The 18,507-nt window shown below is 42.2% G+C and overlaps 1 pseudogene; it reads right to left on the reverse strand.

Moving 5' to 3' along the window:
- Positions 1 to 16,993: 16,993 nt before the first annotated feature.
- Positions 16,994 to 17,974, reverse strand: LOC118721665 (annotated as a pseudogene).
- Between the last annotated feature and the right edge of the window lie 533 nt (positions 17,975 to 18,507).

Genomic DNA, 18,507 nt, shown 5'->3' on the forward strand with positions numbered 1-18,507 from the left:
AGATAAAAACTATATGATCATATCAATAGATACAGATAAAGCCCAATGTCGATTTATGATTAAAAAAAAAAAAACTCTCAGCAAAGTGTAAATAGAGGGAACACACCTCAGCATAATAGAGTCCATAGTTAAGGTTATACTCAATGGGGAAAAGCTAAAAACTGTTTTCCATAAGATCAGGAACAAGACAAGAATATTCTTTTTTTTTTTTTTTTCAGCATAGTGTGTATGAAAAGGAGTCACATGCCAGCCTGACTAGCTCAGGAAGGGCCTGCATGGTGGTCTTGCAAACTGAGACCTAAAGTGACCACAAAGGATGGTCTGAAATTAAAACTTTTTAATTAAAAAGCAGCCTGTGGTGGGTAGTCATCTCCTAAGGCTGGCATCTTCCCCGACAAAGATCCACTTTGATTTTAACTGAGACTGTTGTCTTTTTTGCATCTATGATAGCATACCTTTGGAATGTAAGGGTAACTTGTAACTTTCCTCAGGGCACAACCAATGCACCAGGTGTCAGGGCAGAGATGACAAATTCCCTTACTGTTATTGCTATCCTGTTAATTGTTGACTGTAAACTACCCTATGCCCACCTATGTAAAAGAAGCATATGTCTATCATTTTACTTTTTATCCAATCCCAGCTGTATCCCTGCTTTGCTTTCTCCTGCCTCCCTAATCTATCACCAATGGATTTCATGTTCCCTATGTATGTCTCCTCCTTTGATGGCCATTTATAAAAATAGGTGCAAGACTACCATTCTCTGGAGCATTGTCTCAATGCATTGAGATTCTACTTCCTGGCAATTGTCAACAGTTTGGCTCAAATAAACTCACAAAAATTCTTTACAGGTTTGAATGTGTATTAAGTTAACAATAGTATTGAAAATTCTAGCCACATCAAATAGGAAAAAAAAAAAAAGGCATTCAAGTTGGAAAGGAAGAAGTAAAACTGCCATTATTTTCAGATGACATGATAATATAAATAGAGATTCCTAAAGATTCCACACAAAAAAAAAAATTAGAAATGATAAATTAGTTCTGTAGTTCGGTAAAGTAGCAGGATGCAAAATTAATATTAATAAATCACTTGCCTTTTTGTACAGCAAAAACCAGATATTATCAATAAATCAACAAACAACAAATGCTGGAGAAGATGTAAAGAAAAGGGAACTCTGTTGGTGGGACTGCAGATTGATGCAGCCACTTCTGGGTATTTATTCAAAGAACTCCAAAACACCAATTTGAAAGAATATGTGCACCATTTAGCTCATTGCAGCATGATTTATAATAGTTCAAATATGGTAGCTACCTAACTCTACTTCGATAGGTAAATAGATAAAGAATAAGTGATACATATATCACAGACTATTACTTGGCCATAAAAAAAGAATGAAATCTTACCATTTGTGAAAACATAAATGGACTTGGAAGGTTGACTTTCTAAATGAAGTAAGTCAGAGAAAGAAAAATTCCATATGATTTCACTTATATGTGGAATCTAAAATAAGAAATGAATGAACAAGACAAACAGAAACAAATCATAGATACAGAGAACAAACCTTGATTGCCAGATGGGAGGGAGGTTGAGGGCTGGGTGAAAAAGTGAAGGGATTAAGATGTATAAATTGTCACAGGAAGTAGAGTACAGCATGGGGAATATAGTCAATAATATTCTAATTTTTTAAATAAATAATATTCTAATATCTATGCATGATGTTTGGTGGATACTAGACTTATTGAGGGGATCACCTCATCCTATATAATAAAAGGCTAATATGAAAATTGACCAAACGGCAGAACAATCGGTAGCTATGATGTGCACCACCAGGAGGCAGACACTCAACACAGAAGCCACTCCCTGGTGATCAGTGCACTCCCACAGCAGGAGCAATGCTCAGCCAGAAGCCCTGAGTTGGGCTCATGGCTGGCAAGTGCAGCGGCAGTGGCAGGAGCCTCTTCCACCTCTGCAGCTGCACTAAGGATGTTAGACTGATGGCTTAGGCCCACTCCCCATGAGGGCTCCCAGACTGCAAGAGGGCACAGGCTGGGCTGAGGGACCCCCCACCAAGCGCACGTGTTTAGTGCACCGGGCCCCTACTAAGTTATATAAATGTCTAACCATTGTGTTGTATATTTGAAACTAATATAATATTAAATGTCAACTGTAATTGCAAAATAATTTTTTAATTTGGAAAAAGACCAAAATGCTTGTAATAAATGTAGTATTTTATATTGTATTGTAGTTCATGATTAAATGTAAAAGGTCAAGAGAGATGAGATATAAAAAAATAAATCAGAATGGAAAATACAAAATTGTCAAAAGACATAAACTATGCAATCCTCAATATATTTTCTCTTTTCAGAAAACACACACACACACACACACACACACACACACAAATCTACTCTAGACACTTTTTTTCAGTCTTTTTCGGATAAGTTTTTAGAAATTCAGTCATTTTCAGTTTGTAATTTCAATATTACGGTTTCCTTTCCTTTCTCATAGGTTGGAACTCCCTTCTACTTCTAACTTCAAATAGCTACACATTTTCATAAAGCTACCAGAAAATCTTCAAGGAGCCTGGCCAGTGTGGCTCAGTGGTTAATCATTGACCTATGAACCAGGAAGTCACAGTTTGATTCCTGTTCAGGGCACATTCCTGGGTTGTGGGCTTGATCCCCAATGTGGGGCATGCAGGAGGCAGCCGATCAATGATTCTCTCTCATCGCTGATGTTTCTCTCTCTCTCTCCCTTCCTCTATGAAATCAATAAACATATTTTAAAAAAAGAAAGAAAATTTGTAATGAGGGGGTATCCACAAATAAGGATTAAGATTAACTGACTATTGTAAGACCTGCTGTCCAGCTTTTAAGCCTTCCTTTAACTGCTCTCTAAGGATTTCAGAGTTCTAATGAGGTTATTTATGTACCGTCTGTTCCCAAGCACTGATAAATGTATTACATATCTATCTCTTCACTTTGGGTCTCTGGATCCTGAGAGATTATGAGCCTGTGTATTTCTATTTCCTTAAGTTTATTTTTTGGTGTTGACATTATTGCAGATGTCCCCTATTTTCACCCCATTTACCCCTTCACCCAGCCCTTACCCCACCCCAGGTCTTCACCTCACTATTGTCTCTGTCCTTGGGGTATGCATATATGCATATAAATTCTTTGATTAATCTCTTCCTGTCCCCCACTCCCCTCCCCTCTGAGATTTCTCAGTCTGTTCCACGCCTCTAAATCTGTTTTGTTTGTCAGTTTATTCTGTTCATTAGATTCCACATATGAGTGAGATCCTGTGATACTTGTTGTTCTCTGACTGGCTTATTCCACTTAACATAATGGTCTCCAGGTCCCTCCATGCTGTTGCAAAGAGTAAGAGATCCTTCTTTTTCAAAGCCACGTAATATTTCATTGTGTAGATGTACCACAGCTTTTTTATCCACTATCGACTGATGGTGCTTGGGCTATTTCCGGATCTTAGCTATTGTAGATAACCCTGTTATGAACATCTCTCATCTATAAAATGGGGATAATAGCACTGACTTAACAGGGTCATTAGGAGGGTTAAGGAAAAAAAAAAAAACTTGTTGAAGTATTCATTAAATGCTAAGTTGACTCAGAAGCTGAATACCTCTTCTTTTTCTCCAGGTACCACATTTTTAAACCACCTACCCAGTGCCCCATTTCCAAAATTCAACTTGTTCCAAAGGAATGGCATCATAAAACATTGAGCTATTTTGCTCAACTCCATTCCTTTCTTTTGAGATTCTATAGCCACCAATCATCCTATATAATAATCTTATATATAAAAGGGTAATATGCAAATTGACCGAATGGTAGAACAACTGTTCGCTATGATGTGCACTGACCACCATGGGGCAGATGCTCAATGCAGGAGCTGCACCCATGGGATTAGTCTGCTCCCACTGGGCCAGAAGCCCTGAGACGGACTCATGGCTGACCAGTGCAGAAACAGCACTAAGGATGTCTTACTGCTGGCTTAGGCCCGCTCCCTGGGGAGCACACCTAAGCTGTCAGTCAGACATCCCCCAAAGGCTCCCAGATTGCAAGAGGGCACAAACCAGGCTGAAAGACCCCTCTGAGTGCACAAGTTTCATGCACCGGGCCTCTAGTACCTAATGATAGACTGTTTGATATAGAGATCACTTTGTTTGACTTATCTGTTAAAATAGGAAGCTATACATATTTGTGAACAATTAGGGAGTTGAACTTGATGAGAGTAGTTTATAAAATTATTGGTTTCCTCTTTCCTGATCCACACATCGATTTAGTTATAAGCCCTATTGATTTACCTCAAATGTCTCTAACCTCTGTCTCTCTCTGGGCCACTGCCATTCCTCCAGGTTAATTCAAATTGATTTCTGGCCTGATTTGTTATATCAGCAGTCTCCCTGCCTCTTCTCACCAATCTTAAATCCATCCTCACTCTCTTCCCAATCAATCTACTGAGTCCCGGTGCTGAAGGGTGTCGTTTCCCCACAGAGAAGCAAAACCACCAGGTAGCCAGGAAGAGGGGGGTTCAAGACAGCTGGTTGTGAGGCTGGTGGTCCTCGTGAGGTCAGAGGCTAAGGGACTTTGAAGACTATGAACAGGAGGAGTAACGTGAAATCACCTGAGAGGCCCTTACAAGTGGTAAAGTGTAATTAATTTCAATACTTGCAGGGCTCGACCTTACTTTACCTACAGAATCATTTCCTATAATCAATCTGAGTCTAATCAAGGGCCATCTCCTCACTACCCCACTGGCACATGGTATTTATTTCAGTTTATTGTAATGCCCATCACCTACCACCAAACAGTGATCTCCTCAAAAGCTAATGAGCACCTCGTCACTTCTGCCTTCCCGGCAGCTAGCACAGGCCCCGCACATGCTGAGTGCTTGAAGAGGGAATGGCCACAGGTAAGCGCTGCCCACGAGACTAAGAAAACACTAAAGAAGCAATAAACTAACTCATGAGAAGTCTCCGAGGGAAGTGTGGGCTCTCAAATAAAGAAGAGCAGGTAATTCTGGGTAAACAGAGCAGAGAGCGATTAGAAGTTCCTCTCGTTCCTCTTGGTTTCCTAGCCCTCAAGAGAGGACCCCGGGGCTAAAGACTGTGCTCCTTGGATTCTGAATGCCAGAAGGGCAGAAAGACAGGCAGCAAAAAACTGGCCCCTGCACCACCATGGCCATGTTTGACTTCTTTTATTCCAAACAGAAACCCAGATTTTTAAACTGGGTAGAGTTCCTGCCTATACAAGAAAAAGGGCCTAGCCTTGCTAAGATCCAAAGGTGTAATGGCTCTGGGCTTAAGCTGCCTAGATTTGTAAACTACAAGTTTCCAAGGCATAAATGAAAAACAGCACCACAGGGTGCTTATTCAAACAAATAAAATCCACCTAAATAAACCATCCTAGAGCCTCTAGTGCTGTTTCTTCTTGAAGTACAAACTTCCCTCAGGCTCCCACAATGCTACGCCTGGGATTGGGCCAATGAACCCCACCTAATGAGTTCCCCAGGTACCTGCTGTCTGCCTCCTCCCAGCCCCAGGGTGGCTCTCGGGCTGCCTTCAGAGAGTGAGAACCAGGATCCCCACTGGCTACTCCTGAGAGACCATCTTCTCTGGCTTCAAAGACTTCTCCACACAGAGGGGTTGTCCAGGATGCTGGCAGCTCCCACGCCTGACCCCCTTCCTGCTAGAGGGCATGCCTCTGCTGCCTGCTCAGCCTCAGGCTCTGCCATAGACTCTTTGTGTCAAGCTTCACTTCTCAGACGCCTCCAGCCGGCTCTCCTGCTCTGCCTCAGCATTAGACAGACATATGCTTCTTAGAAAGGAAAGAAAATTGCCGAAACCGGTTTGGCTCAGTGAGAGAGCCTCGGCCTGAGGACTGAAAGGTCTCGGGTTCGATTCCGGTCAAGGGCATGTACCTTGGTTGTGGACACATCCCCAGTAGGGAGTGTGCAAGAGACAGCTGACCGATGATTCTCATCATTGATTCTAACTCTCTATCCCTCTCTCTTCCTCTCTGTAAAAAATCAATAAAATATATATTTAAAAAAAAAAAAAAAGGAAAGGAAATGGTTGGTATTGGTCATGGGCTGGCTTTACTTTGTTGTCATATACCAGCTCTTGTCACAGTTAGAAACTGTCTTCCTTCCCTTGATCTCCTTAGAAAGCTAGGTTCCCAGGAGTGGAGAATGCTAACCAGGTCACAGCAGACGTTCTTCTAATCAAGACCAGTAGACTTCAACCAGATCAGATGATTCTTTTCCTCTTTATTGATTAAGGTATTACATATATGTCCTTATCGCTCCATTCCCCCCGCCACCCCACCTCTGCTCGTGTCCTCATCCCACTAGTGTCTGTGTCCATTGGTCCACTGGTTAGGCTTATATGCAAGCATACAAGTCCTTTGGTTGTTCTCTCCCCCTTACCTCCACCCTCCCCTGCCTTCCCTCTGAGGTTTGATGGTCTGATTGTTGCTTCTCTGTGTCTGGATCTGTTTTGTTCATCAGTTTATGTTGTTCATTATCAGATTCTTTAGCTCCAATATGGAATGGAAACTCTGACTCTGACTCTGGTTCTAGCTTCCCTGAATGGCTGTAATTCCACAAAAGAAAGCGATCTGCCACATCTAACCCTCCAGGGGGGCCTTTGGGAATGCTTATTCCAGAGGCACTCACTCCCACTAGCCATGGAGAAAGACTACCCATGCCTTCCTCTGATAACAGATGGCAAATCAGGAACTGATTAAAAAATAAAAAAAAATACAGGGAGGCCCTAGCCAGTTTGGCTCAGTGGAGAGAGCTGCAGGCTGAAGGACCCGGGTTTGATTCCCAGTCAAGGGCATGTATCTCCGTTGCAGGTCCATTCCCAGCCAGGGTGCATGTGGGAGGCAACCAATCAATATTTCTCTGTCTCCCCACCTCCCTTATACTCTCTCTCTCTCTCTTTCTCTCTCTCTCTCTCTCTCTCTCTCTCTCTCTCTCTCTCTCTCTCTCTCTCTCTCTCTCTCTCTGAAAATCCATGGGAAAATATTCTCAGGCAAGGATTAACCAAAAATAATACAGAAAGGATTGAAGCAGGAAAATCTCTTTTTTGCCCCCTGGCTGGCAGTTGGGCTGCACTGGGAAGGACAAAAACCTCACCTGGATTCTGGTGACATGAAATCTCCCCTCCCTCAACGTGTGTGTGTGTGTGTGTGTGTGTGTGTGTGTGTGTGTGTGTGTGTTCCATTTCCTTATCTCAGCCCTGCACTGCCTTTGGCCCTGCTGGTTCAGGTGTGCCCACCCCAGTTCTGGTGGCTGGGCACACAGAATCGGGGCATTGTGGGAGGGAGGGGATGGCCACAAAAGATGTCTTCTAAGACATCCCTGCTGCTGAGCCCTTGGAGGTTGGGAGGTGGTGGGTGTGGGGTAAGGAGCTTAGAGACTCACAGCCCTGCCACTCCAGTCTCTTGCTTCCCTCAGCCTCCAATCTTCCTTCTGTTCTGCCCAGACCGTGCTCCAGTCTCCACAGGCTTGCGCTTGGAGGGCACACAGCTCTGGGAGTGGGCATGGGGGTTGCAGGGATGGACACCGGCTGAAGCTGCTGCTGTGAGCACAGAGCTCTGATCCTGCAAATTTCTGAGCCAAAGTGCCCCCCAGACCTGGTAGCCCTTTGCTGGGGACGTGAGGGCGCTCATTAGATGCTTCGTCCAGATGAATTTTCTGGGCCAGCAGAGAAAAGCTGTGGCAGGTCCCGCCCCTGGCAAGTCAGCACTGCAGACTGCTAAGGCCAAGTCCCCTCTGCTGGTTGCTAAGGGAAAGAGAACACAACTAGTCTGCTTTGGCAGCCATTTTGCTTGAGGGCAGAAGTTTTCCCTGTAGCCACCTGGGCAGCCATTTTGCTTGAGGACGGAATTTGTCATTGTGCACCTTGGCAGCCACATAGCTTGTGGATGGAAGTCCTGCCTTTGGCAGCCATAATGCATGGAAGCTGTAACCAGGCAAAGGGACTGATCTGTTTGGAAATCTTTTTTACTTGCATTTGTTAGTAATACTGTTTCTATTACACACACACACACACACACACACACATATTCGTGCACGGAGGGGTGTGTCCCTCAGCCCAGCCTGCACCCTTTCCAATGTGGGACCCCTCGAGGGATGTACAACATCCCTCTCACCATCCCAGACTGCTGGCTCCCAACTGCTTGCCTACCTGCCTTCCTGATTGCCCCTAACTGCTTCTGCCTGCCAGCCTAATCACCCCCTAACCACTTCCCTGCCAGCCTGATTGATGCTTAACTGCTCCTTTGCCAGCCTGTTTGCCTCTAACTGCCCTCCCCTGCAGGCCTGGTCCCTCCCCCAACTGCTCTCCCCTGCAGGCTTGGTCCTCCCAACTGCCCTCCCCTGCTGGCCTGATCGCCCACAACTTCCTTCCCCTGTAAGCCTGATCCCTACCAACTGCCCTCCCCTGCCATCCAAATGGGGGCAGCCATCATTGACCACATGGGGGCAGCCATCCTATGTTGGAGTGATAGTCAATTTGCATATTACTCTTTTATTAGATAGGATATATATATATTTGAAAATATTACATATGTCCCTTTTTTCCCCATGGACCCCCTCTAGCCTGCCCCCATGCTCCAGACCTTGAGCACCCTCGTAACTGCTATATTTTAATTTATGCAAATGTTGCTGCTTGTCATGTAATGCTTCTTCCACAGGTATACTTAATACAGAATAAACCTCAAAATTAAATTTCTGTCTGGCCAGATTAACAGGGAATGCTCGTTGCCCACTTGTGGGAAGCTGTCTCACACTGCCAAGCCTCTTAAGGGACCTAGGCTGTTTAGAAAGTACAAGGGACAGCAACCAGCTGCTAGCCCAACTCTTAGAGGCAAGTTAAAAAGACCAGACTTTTTTTTATCCCAAGTCAGTCAAGGGTAAAAGCCTCCAGGAAGGTCAGAGACCAGCAGAATCACCTGGATGGATTAAATACCCCAACTGAACAGTGCCTGATCAATGCTGGCTGTCGGAAAACTCCAGACCTTTAGGAAAGCTCTTTTTTCCGGGTGTGGGAAGAGGCTTGGGACTGGGGGTAAATGCAGTCCCCAGCCGGCTAAGGTTGGACAGGTTGTGGTACGCCATGGCTGAGGGACAGGGATTTGGGGAGCATAGAACACCTTCATACCTCCCCCAACTATCGAATCTCCCTCTTTTAAGAAATAAAAAAAGGCTGGGACCGGTTTGGCTCAATGGATAAGAGCGTTGGATTGGGGACTGAAAGGTCCCGGGTTTGATTCCGGTCAAGGGCATGTACCTTGGTTGCGGGCATATCCCCAGTAGGGAGTGTGCAAGAGGCAGCTGATCGATGACTCTCTCTCATCGATGTTTCTAACTCTCTATCTCTCTCCCTTCCTCTCTGTACAAAATTAATAAAATATATTAAATAAAAAAAAGAAATAAAAAAAGGATGAAAGTTATTTATTTTAGGTTTTTCTTCCCAAAATAAATGGTAATGTTGTCTCTGTTCCTCAAGAGTACTTATTCTGTCAAGGAATTTTATTATGGGCTTGTCAAAGAAAGGACTGTCTGCCTCTAAAATGCTAATACCTAGTCTCAAAGAAATCTTAAAATGACGCAACCCGTAACGGGTGCATACTCTTTCACTAGGACGTGTCAGTACGTCACGCCCGGAGGACGTAATTTCATATTATTTTTTTAATTTATACTTAATAAAAATAAATGAAATATATATATATTTTTTTCATTTATTTATATATATAAAGCACAAAGGAAAATAAAAAATTACCAAAAAAAAATAGAAAAGAATACTGACCAAAAAAATGGACACGTCGAATTAAAAAATTATAAATTTTACAAACAATGATAAAGATTACAAAAAATAGCCGAAACTGGTTTGGCTCAGTGGATAGAGCGTCGGCCTTCGGACCTAAAGGTTCCAGGTTCGATTCCAGTCAAGGGCATGTACCTTGGTTGCCGGCACATTCCCAGTAGGGAGTGTGCAAGAGGCAGCTGATCGATGTTTCTCTCTCATCTCATCGATATTTCTAACTCTCTAGCCCTCCCCTTTCCTTCCTCTCTGTAAAAAATTAATAAAATATTTTTAAAAAAAGATTACAAAAAATATATACCGTCCCTCTTGGGGCGCAACATATATTTCAAGGATGTATTTATACGTCCTACCCGTTCCCGATATTGTTTACATTTGACGTATTTATAGGTCCCGCGCGGTTAATAGGTTAACTGAGCCATCTGTTGAAATGCTCATTCTGAGGAATAGATCTAATCTGAGCCTAAACTATCTAAGCCAATCAGTTTAATTCAGTTTGCCTGTGAATTAGTAACTTAGTAAGTTTTACTGTATACCTGCTTCCATGGAAGTGTGTCTCTTAAAGGGTCAATGTGTTTGCCAGTAAAGAAGCCTATGTTTCTAAAAGTTATGAAATATGTTTGCCAATCGAGGGAATGCTAATTACTTACTTTTAACATTTTCTCCTTATGTATATCTCCAGAATTTGGCATTTCTTAGTGAGTGAGTCATGGCTATACATTTCTTTGCATAAATCCAATAAGACCAGTTACAAACTCTGTGGTCTTATTAATCAAGACTTTGACTAAGAGAGACATGTCTAGACTCTTGATATTACCAGAAAGCTTTAAGGAATTGAGACTGACTCTTGAAACATAAGTCACTTGCAAAAATGGCCTGATACCTTGCTTGGTTGCGTGCTTCATGACAAACTTTCCAGGGAAGGAACAAAGATTGCTTTTCTGAAAGATAGAAAAAGAAAACTCAGGAGACCTTTGGGGACCTCAAGGACTTGAGGACTTGACCCAAACCAGCAGGTATTGCAGGCAAAGCCAGATGGTAGCTGTGGCTTGGCTTTTCCACCCTGAGTGGTTGACTGCTCACCAAAGATCAGTCTAAAGATTCCTTATGAAAGTTCCAGCCAAGAAGATTTGAAAACGCCTGTGTGATTTAGTTGATCAGTTGCCATCCTTGTTGGGTTTGTGTGAAAAATATGACCAAACTGAAAGTACACTTAATGCAGTATCTAAAAATAATCAAATGACAATTACTATGCACTATCAATAACCACTTTAATTGTAAATGGATTAAATGTTTCCATCAAAAGACATAGTGTAGCTGAATGGGTAAGAAGACAAAGTCCATATATATGATGTTTACCAGAAAGCCACTTCAAATTCAAGACACACAGAGGCAGAACATAAAGGGATGGGAAAAAAAGATATTTCATGCAAATTGAAAAGAAAATTGTTAGCAGTTCTTATGTAAGATAAAATAGACGTTACAACAAAGGCTATGATAAGAGACAAAAAGGGCATTAAATAATGATGAAAGGCATTAAATAATAATGATCAATCCAACAGTAAGATATAACCCTTGTAAACATTTATGCACCCAACATGGTACAAAAATATATAGAACAAATATTGATAAATATAAAGAGAACAATCAATAGTAACACAGTCATTGTGGGGACTTTAACACCACATTCACATCAATGAATAGACCATCCAGAGAGAAAATCAACAACAAAACAGCAGCCTTATATGACACACTGGACCAGATGAATTTAGTTGATATTTTTAGGATATTTGACCCCAAAGCAGTAGAATATTTTTTTTTTAAAAATGCACATGGAACATTTTCTAATATATAATACATTAGGCCACAAAATGAGGCTCAACAAATTTAATAAGATATAAGTCATAGCAGGCATCTTTTCTGAACATGGTGGTATGAAACTAAAAATCTATTACAAGAAAAAAATTAAAAACACACAAACATATTGAGGCTAAATAACATATCAATAAACAATGAATGAACTGACAGTAAGATCAAGAAACAAATCAAAAGATACTTTGAGACAAATGAAAGTGAAAACATAACCAAAAATATATAGGACACATCAAAAGCAGTTCTAAGAGGAAAATTCACATCAATACAAGCCTACCTCATAAAACAAGAAAAATACAACAAATAACCTAACCTTACACTAAAGGAATTAGAAAAAGAACACAAACAAAGACCAAAGGGAGTAAAGGAGAAAAAAACACATTAAAGATAAATGAAATAGAACCTTAAAAAATATTTGAAAACCAAAAGCTGATTCTTTGAAATGATAAACATAGTTGATAAACCTTTAGTTAAATCATTAAGAAAAAAGAGAGGAACCAAATAAATAAAATCAGAAAAACCAAGAAGGAAAGGGACAATTGACACCATAGAAATATATATAGATATATATGAAAATATTATATGTCAATAAATATGCCAACAAACTGGACAATCTGAAAGAAATGAATAAATTCTGAGAAGTATACAATTTCCAACACTGAATAAGAAACAGAAAATCTGATCAGACTGATAACTACTAACAAAATTGAATTAGTAATCAAAACAAAGAAAAGTATGGGACCTACACTGCACAGGTGAATTTTACCAAGCATTCAAAGAATAATTAACACCTATCTTTCTCAAACTATTCCAAAAAAATTCAAGGGGAGGGAAGACTTCCAAGTTTGTTTTACAAGGCCATAATTTAGCCTAATTCCAAAACCAGACAAAGACACCACAAAATAACAACAACAAAACTATCGGCCAATATCCCTAATTATGCAAAAATCCTCAACAAAATACAGTATTAGCAAATACAATTCACCAATACATTAAAATGATTATAGCTGAAATCAGTTTGGTTCAGTGGATAGAGTGTCGACCTGCAGACTGAAAGGTCCCAGGTTCGATTCCGGTTAAGGGCATGTACCTTGGTTGCAGGCACATCCCCAGTAGGGGTATGCAGGAGGCAGCTGATCAATGTTTCTCTCCCATCAATGTTTATAACTCTCTATCCCTCTCTTCCTCTGTAAAAATCAATAAAATATATATTTTTAAAAATGATTATACATCATAATCCAGTGGGATTTATTTCTGGGATAAAAATTGGTTTAATATCTACAAATTAATTAACGTGATAGATAGACTACATAAACAAAATGAAAGATAAAAATAATCTGATCACCCCTCCAGATAACATGTGAGAAAAGACCTGAATAAATTAAAGAGAAAATGAGAATGTGTTTTTGTCTTCCCTCACTTTCACCAGTAAGTTTTCCAAATCAACTGCATTACCAAGAATATTAGGGCACTTTGACATGGGTTTCTCTAAATCTCTTCTCTTAACTCAAATATCCTATCTAATAAAAGAATAATTTGCAAATTGACAGTCACTCTAACACACAAGATGGTTGCCCTCATGTGGTCAAAGATTGTTGCCCCCATGTGGACACAAGATGGCCAACAGGGGAGGGCAGTTGGGAGGAACCAGGCCTGCAAGGGAGGGCAGTTAGAGAGAACCCAAGCCTAAAGGAGAGGGCAGTTAGGGGTGACCAGGCCTGCAGGGGAGGGCAATTAAAGGTGATCAGGCCTTCAGGGGAGGGCAGTTAGGGACAATCAGGCTAACAGGAGAGCAGTTAGGCATCAATCTGGCTGGCAGGGGAGTGGTTACAGGGTGATCAGGCTGGCAGGCAGAAGTGGTTAGGGGCAATCAGGAAGGCAGGCAGGTAAACAGTTGGGAGCTAGCAGACCTGGATTGTGAGAGGGATGTCCAAGGTAGTCAGACATCCTTCGAGAGGTCCCAGATTGGAGAGGGTGCAGGCTGGGCTAAGGGACACCCCTTCCCCATGCACAAATTTCGAGCACCAGGCCTCCATGGTCTTCTATATTAGCCTTCCTTTCTTTGCCTGTGTCCTCCATGGAGAAGAAGAGTCTGCTCCCATGGCTAACTCTAATCTCCATCTCTAACTTAAAAAAAAGCAATGTAGTGAGTGGTGTTCTCAGCTCCATATATACCAGTATACATTTCTGTCTCCAGGAAACACTGCCACATTCACAGAGTATAAATCTGAAACTGTTGCTGCTTCATAAAACAACACATATAGATCTCAGTGACACATTTCAAAAGGACACACTCAGTAAAGTGTTAATTCCCTCATCACTCAGTGAGCACCTACTTATGTGCCTTGTTTTAGCAGTGTTAATAGAAAGACAGCCAGGATGTCAAATATTTGACCAGCTGTCTCTCGATTATATTCTTCACAGGGTATATTAAAATTTTCATGATAGATCTTATTCCTTTATATTCTTACTAGAGGCCCGGTGCACAAAATCCGTGCACAGATAGGATCCCTACGCCTGCCCGGCAATCAGGGCCAATCTGTGGGGAGATTGGTGGGGCGATCATGGGGCCCCCATTGGCACCTGCCTTGGCTGGCTTGGGGCCTGAGGGCTGGGGACAGCTCCTGTGTTGAGCATCTGCTCCCTGGTGGTCAGTGCACATCATAGAGACCAGTCGTTGCACCGTTTGGTTGATTTGCATATTAGGCTTTTTATTATATAGGACCAGGACATATTTGTCACAAATAACACTATAGGGAAGTGCATACTTGTTTCCCAAATAAAATACAGTGTCTTCTTTTGATGATCTGGGCTGGTTCACATGTCCTGTCTACAGTGTTTTTCAGCCAGTCTAACTTAAAGTCTTAGGGTGACTTTGGGGCTTTTTCTATCAGGTCTCCTCCAGGAATTTGACAAGCTTTTTTTTTTTTTTTTTTTTTTTTTTTTTTTAATGAAATAGTAAAATGAAGAACAGATAGATGATCTTAAGTGTAAGAACCTGTCTTCCTAAAGCCCAGAATAAAATGACTCAAGAAGTTCACTCTATCAAGGCTTTCCTCTGTGCCCATCCCAGGACTGTTGGCTTTTCCTGCTGCTGCTCCAGCCCCATTGGAAATAAGAGATGAGGGATATAATAATCCCGCTGACGACCTTCTTGACAAAACATATCTTCCCTGTTTGATCCACCTGTTGAAAGATACTCCTGCTTCTCCCATCTTTTCTCACCAACATAAACACTGAATCATAGATCCCTAAAAAACTTAAAAATGTCTCTAATTTTTCTGTAGGCTGATAATTTCTTCTATTATCAGGTGTTTATCCTGCTTTTCATGACCTATCAGAAAGTAAATAACCATATGATAAATAATTAAGAAACCAATATTACATAAAGTCCATCTTTTTCTATGTCTAATGTATCAGAGTTTCCATCCAATTAGTAGTCTTGCCATTGTTGTCCGGATAGCTTTGAAAGGTTGTCTCCACTTACAGACATTACCCACTTACAAAATACAACTCCAGTTTCTTCCTCTCTCACACACAGTTCTGTCCCTATTTTGAAATTAAAATTTTCTGCCAGTTTTTACTGGGAAACCATAAAAACTTTGAAAGCCACGGTTATGAACTCTTAGGAAATCTTATTTACTTCACAACTGGATGAGTTATCTCCTATTTCCCATTTTAAAAAATGTCAAGGCTGCTAACTTGTCCAAAACCTAGACATCGCACTATAAACTTTAAAGCAATTCCTTCCATTTGTAATGTGTTTGTAAGCACAATGTCTACTCCGATCCTCAAAAAGCCTTGTGAAGTGAGCAGAGCAGAAAGTGCTAACACCGTTTTATAGAAGAGAAGTGTGGTGCACGTTGTGGTGAATCTGCCAAACTCCAAATTCTTTCTTCAGTGCAACTGCCTTTATCCCCAACCTATATGGTCTGATCCCCAAAGCCCATTTTTGTATAAATATGATCCCAACTCTGGTCAAGGTTGGTTGAATCAGGAAGTATCCCAACTGGATTACTTTTATCTTCTTAATTAAAAACTTGGAACTGGGACAGAAATAGAGATTGCAGAGAGAAATGTGTAGCCCAAATGTGTAGAGAAAAAGACAAGAAGTGGGAATGATGAAATGAAGCTGTCCGTGTAGATGGAATTATAATATCAATTTTTTTAAGCAGAGATAGCCCAGCAGGTCATTTACTCCAGCTCCATAAGCAATATGAAAGAAAGATGATCAAGAGTCTAGGATGGAAAATGCCAGGAGTTCTATTTAGGTGAGGTAAAATTTTTCATCGGCTTGAACGATTGAGGTTTAGCATATATTGTGCTTTTTCACCCTTAAGGCCAAGTAATCGGCAACTGTAGAACCATGAATGTAAAATATTGATGACAAATTATGATAAAGTAGCCACAGAACTGTCAACAATGTTAAATCTCGGCCTCATTGGAGAAAGTGCTTTGATAACATTGTGTGTTTTTAAGTATAAATACAAATGAGTATGAGCCCTTAAAAAACAGATTACAAGTCCTCTAATAAAAGGAGGTTCTACGGGAAAGCTGCAGATGGTCGGCTACAACAATGCTCTCCTTTCTCCCGTATGGCCCTGAATGCACTTCCCACGGCCCGTCAGCACAGAGAAAGGTGTTGCCAGAGGTTAGAGGTAAGAGTGCGCACTTCCGGGCCTTCTGTGGAAGTCACTGGAGATGGAGTTGTTATGTCCTGCAGCCTCCATTAGCTTTTAATCCTCACCCAAAGAGGGAGAATAGTTTTTTCATTGTTTTTGCTTTAGAGGAAGTGGAAAGGATGGGGGGAGAGAGAGAGACAGAAAGAGGGAGAGAGAGAGAGAGAAAGAGAGAGAGAGAGAGAAACTGAGAGAGTGAGAGAGAAACATTGATGTGTTAGAGACACATGGATTGGCTGGCTCTACTCGTGCCCTAACCTGGGGTGAAGGATAAAACCTGCAACCAAGGTACACTTCTCCTGCTGTATTCTTCCTGACCTCTCCTTGACTTTTGACACTAGCCTTCACCCTCCTGATGCCTGTTGCTGCATGTCCAGCCACACTTTGTCTTCCAGCTCAGGCCTGTGGGAGCCCAGTCACCTCCCAGATGCCCTAGACCCCTCAGATTCTATGTGCCGTTGGCCAGGAATTAAACCTGAGACCCTTTGGTCCACAGGCCAATGCTCTAACCACTGAGCTAACTGGCCAGAGAAAAATCGTACGGTGACCTTCTGATTCACAGGTCAACACTCAACCACTGAGGCACACCAGCCTGCTAACACCCATTAGCAGTTAGGTTATGTGACTGGACAGCAAATTTCCTCCAAGGCCGTCACCGTAGCCTGCCTCTGAGGGATCACAGGACGGAAGGTGCACCTGTGAGTGCACATTGGCTCCGACTTGGGACCTCCCGTAAGAATCTCCACTCAGACTGCAAGTTCAAGAACATGTCCCAGAACCTGGGAGGAAAAGAGCCAGAAGAACCAGAGTTGGCCAGGCGGGCGACTGGGTCTGGTTGCTCTGCCAGCTGCGGCCACGCGTATGCGGCGGCCGTGGCTGTCTCTGCAGCGTAGGGGTTGGCTTCTTCTGAAATCTTTCGGATAATCTTATACCTGATTCCTTTGTCGCCAAGCCCGTTGGATTCCTTGGTCCAGGCATGTCGTTTGATGATCTCCTTTCCTGCTGTGCGAGCTGGGGCGGTGCCTGCAGGGCTGGGGCACTGACTCGCCGTTTCTCGGCCAGCTCCTCTCTGGCTTCCTCCCTGGGAGAGGGGCAGCTGAGTCAAAACCTTCACTCTGGATGTCTGTGGCCTGTTGACTGAAGTTATGCCTTTTTCGTCCGGCATCAAGGAATCGTGATCTTAAAATCCTAACTGCTTCACAAGGCTTTGTCGGGCTGCATCTGAATGGGACGAAACGTGCCTACAAGCCAACCAGCAGCGAGAATTGCCAGCAGCCTCTACACCTCTGGAAGCCAGCAGAGAGGAGATAAACCAGCCCTGTGGGGCCTTTATGTCAGACGTCCCGCCCCCAGAGCTGTGAGGAGTAAAATTAAGTCACCGTGTTTGTTGTATGTATAGGATTCCTCACTTTATTGGGCTTTACTTTCCTGTGCCTCACAGGTGTTGCATGTTTTTTACAAACCGAAGGCAAGACCCTTCCCAGCAAAAGGATTAAGACTCGCTTTATTGCCATCCACACTTTATTGCGGTGGCGTGGAGCCGCAATATCTCGCAGATATGCCTGTAATCTGTCATGGCAGCCAATTTAATACCTATAATATTAAAAGTATAGGTAGCTGAAGCTGGTTTGGCTCAGTGGATAGAGCGTCCGCCTGCGGACTGAAAGGTCCCAGGTTCAATTCCGGTCAAGGGCACGTACCTTGGTTATGGGCACATCCCCAGTGGGAGGTGTGCAGGAGGCAACTGATCGATGTTTCTCTCTCATTGATTTTTCCAATTCTCTATCCCTCTCTCTTCCTCTCTGTAAAAAAAAATCAATAAAATATATATTTTTAAAAATAAAAATAAAAGTATAGGTAAATGTAAAGAATGGAAAGAGATTAGAGACTGATAACTTAAGAATAAATTATGAAAGATCACATGATCTCACTCATTTGTGGAACATAATGAACAACATAAACTGATGAACAAAAACAGATCCAGAGACAGGGAAGCACCGATCAGACCGTCAAACCTCAGAGGGAAGGCAGGGGAGGGTGGAGGTAAGAAGGAGAGATCAACCAAAGGACTTGTATGCTTGCATATAAGCCTAGCCAATGGACACAGAC

This window comes from Pipistrellus kuhlii, unplaced genomic scaffold, assembly GCF_014108245.1.
Source record: "Pipistrellus kuhlii isolate mPipKuh1 unplaced genomic scaffold, mPipKuh1.p scaffold_m20_p_18, whole genome shotgun sequence".
Lineage (NCBI taxonomy): Eukaryota > Metazoa > Chordata > Mammalia > Chiroptera > Vespertilionidae > Pipistrellus > Pipistrellus kuhlii.